The sequence below is a fragment of the Cupressus sempervirens genome, chromosome 2 (genome assembly GCF_028749045.1).
Source record: "Cupressus sempervirens isolate cs-2001-9-10 chromosome 2, ASM2874904v1, whole genome shotgun sequence".
NCBI classification, from domain to species: Eukaryota; Viridiplantae; Streptophyta; class Pinopsida; order Cupressales; family Cupressaceae; genus Cupressus; species Cupressus sempervirens.
In genome coordinates, this window is record NC_143119.1 from 150,097,459 (window position 1) to 150,101,237 (window position 3,779).

Sequence of the window (3,779 nt, forward strand, 5' to 3'; positions counted from 1 at the left end):
CCTTGTTAAGCTTTGCAATTTCTCTCTTGTAAGACATCCTGATCTTTAGCTTAGGTCCTTCAAACCTTTCCTAAAAGCACCAAAATCTTTGACACCAATTGTTGGAAATATAGATGGAGTAACTGAGAGTGGGGGGGGGGGGGGGGGGGGGGGTGTGTGAATTAGTTACCACAAAAAAAATCTATAGATCCCTTAGATGTATGAATAAAGTAGTTATTGCTATCACAAATGCTATAACTTGGTAGATTCAATGTATGTTAACTTTAACAGATCTTAAACATTTACAATGATTGATATTCAAGGATAAAAAAGTAACATGAACACATGAGACACTAGATTCAACGCGGAAACCCAATATGGGAAAAACTACCAAGTAACTAGCTACTGATTTTCACTCTTCTCAAGTGAGCCCTGTTAGGAACCAACCTAGTTAAAGGTTACAAAACACACTATTAGCTGTGACCTTGTTAGAGGATTTAATCACCTTGTTAGGAGTGGCCTCGCAAGAGGTCTTTAAAACAATTCAATAGAACTATCACCTTGTTAGAGGATTTACAAATGGCTATTAGATCAACTCTGTTAAGAGATTTAGGAATCACTGCTACAATGGTGAGAAAGTAACAATGAAATGACCTAAATGAGATGCAACCAAATTGCTGATACAAATCTCTATTATGCTTCACTAGATCCTTCCTAATCAAATAAATCTTTGCTGCTCCTCAAGGATATTTGACCATCCTTCAAAGTTCTCTCACACTTTCTTCTTCAATCCATACACTTGCATGCTCACTCATTACACAATTGAATTCTCAACTTGACCTTTTATTTATACCATTCAAATTGTCAAGTTGGCCCAATTACAAGTTACAATTATCAATAATCATTACCTCAGTCAAGTATAATCATTACTTCAAATAATTAAACTTTATTTCTCAAATTAACAAAATCCTTCATTAGCCAACCTTGCTTAGTAAACACTGATCCTAAAAAGATTTCCTGTGTTAACCAATAGAAGCTTGGTTAACATTGCAATTCTTGCAAAATCCTTTGGAGACCAAGTGAACTAGGTAAACATTTACTTTCCTTCATTAACCATGCGAGCTTGATTAACACTGATTTCTGCCACAATATCCTTCGATGCACGAGTGAGCTTAGTAGACACTGTTTCCATAGAGTAATTTCCATGAATTCTCGATAGACTTTGAAATTTTCTTTGCTGACCAACTAAGCTCGCTAAGCACTATCTACCAACTGATATGACATTTGTGTCACATCAAAGACAACACACAATTAGACAATTATATCCAAGAGTTTATAATATGCTACATGAGGATTTGGTAATGTGAGCTACTTAGTAGTAGGAGGGTTAGTAGATCAAATTAGGGAGCTAAGAGAGTCTACTAAACTTCCTTTAATGAAACTTGAACTCTTTCTTAGGGTTGGAATTAAACCTCCTAAGATAAAATTTGTGTGGGGAGAAAATTAATCATGGTAATTACTTGTTTATGTACATTTCAACTTTCATGGTTTTTTTTTAAAATTCTTGTTGGAATTCTTTCATAGAGGTTGATTCTTTTTTCTCCAATTTCAGGAAATAATTCTATATGGCCCTCCTAGAATGGGAAAGCATTATTAGCAAGAGCTATTGTGGGCAACATTGATGCCAATTTACTTAAGGTTGTAGGTTAGCTTTTCTGATATCCATCTTACTTTTATGTAATCCAAATTTCTTCTTTCTTGTACCCTAGGTTTGATTTATGCCTTCTTTTTTATATACTATTTTTCAAGTGGTTTCAAGTGCTATAATTGATAAATATATTGGTGAAAGTGCAAGATTGATCATGGAAATGTTTGGTTATGCACATGATCACTAGGTATGACTTCTTATTCATTTGAACATCAAAAGACTAATTTTTGGTGTTTGTTGATATAATTAAAAATGCTAATATTTTGTTTATATATAATAATGGTTTATTTTTTATTTTAAAATATTGTGTTGTTGAATTATTAGCTCATCGCATATAAGAATTTGGAGCTATTGACACTAAAAAGTATTTCTCTATATGCCTACAACTCTATTCCTCTTAGTAATTACATTGCAATCTACTAATAAGTATTCTTATTAATATAAATAAAATTATTAATGTTATAGTGGGGCTTTGTTGTAGCCATGCATAATATTTATGGATGAAATTGATACAATCGATGGATGTTGTTTTAGTGAAGGAACAAACTTGTTGATCAAGAAATTCAAAGAACTTTAATGGAATTTCTTAATCAACTACATGGTTTTGATCAATTAGGAAAGATATTGTGTTTTAATGTGTTCAAGCTACTATAATTGTCAATCAACTACATTAAACAAGAAACTATGTTATTTAATTTATTGAAGATTCTTCAAGGTAGTTTATTTTTCTTTGTGACCTAAAAATCTTGTTAATTTTAACATTAAATGTTATAGGTGAAAATGATCATGGAAACAGATCATCCTAATGTTCTAGACCCACCTCTGCTTAGACCTAACCATTTGGATAGAGAGATTGAGATTCCACTTCCAAATGAACAAGCGAGAATGGAAGTACAGAAAATAAATGCTACATGGATTGCAAAACACATAGACAAAGATTATGAAGTTTTTGTAAAGCTTTCCAAGGTCTTATTCTATTTCTTTAATAATTTGAAATTTATCCAAACTATTTGATTTTTTATCCTGTACTACACTATTATGTTCTGGAGTTGGTAATTGTTGTTTGATTAATTACTGTATAGTTGAGATTATTTCAACTTTTATCAAGGCTTCAATGGAGCAGATCTTCATAAGATTTGTATCGAAGCTGGTATGGCAGCCATCTATGTATAGCATGATTAGGTAATCCAAGAAGATTTTATGAAGGTGAATTTCCTTTCCCTTTCTATTTAGCATTTTATAAAATTGGAGTTTTTCGTGCTCTCTAGCCTATAAATTGTACTTATCTTTGCCATTCAGGTTGTTCACAAGTTGATTGAAGCAAATAAATTGGAGTCAAGTTGTTCAAGAGTTGATCTATGTATCAAATATCTATGTTTAATTCAAAACAAACATGCAAAAGTTATCTTTGGCCTTATTTGAGAAATCTTGTATGTTTAAGTGGTACACAATGTGATCCAAATGATGTGATCATTGCACCAATATGGTCCTTATTTTCCTTAAGACTTAAGTCACACTTTTATTTTTAAAATTTTGATGTGATGTTGTCAGGCATTGTTTGAATCTCCAATACAATCTATATTGTTTCAATGATTTCAATCATGATTTAAAAGATATTAAAATATTGACTCAAGGCTTTCCCTCTAACCCACGGGTCAGAACTAGATTTAGAATCTATTTGCATACATGGTGACCCCAACCAATGTGTAGAAAATGTAAGAGGTGGTAGGATAAAAATTTATTCATTTTGTGCACTTTCCTATAATTTCAACTTGCATATGAAATAATTACTCACATGACACTTTATCAAATACTCCAGTACATCATTCCTACTACAACTAGAATGGAGGAAAGACATTTTAAGTGAGAGATCTACATATGCTGCACACATGCTTTTAAAAAAAATTTCTACCAACTTCTTCATTTTGTCACTACCAAAAATTTTCAACTGAAGTCCATGATGATAGATGAAATAGAAAATTAAACCTATGTGGAAGTATGTTGAAGATGGTAGTGTCAATTTGGGGAATTCAACTAAAATGGCATGCAAGCCAAATTTATTTAAAGATGACAAATAAAAATATGGTTACAA

At 31.9% G+C, this 3,779-nt stretch overlaps 1 pseudogene; it reads left to right on the forward strand.

The window, feature by feature from the left end:
- Window positions 1-1,256: 1,256 nt before the first annotated feature.
- Window positions 1,257-3,249, forward strand: LOC149571491 (26S proteasome regulatory subunit S10B homolog B-like; annotated as a pseudogene).
- The last annotated feature ends 530 nt before the right edge of the window (window positions 3,250-3,779 follow it).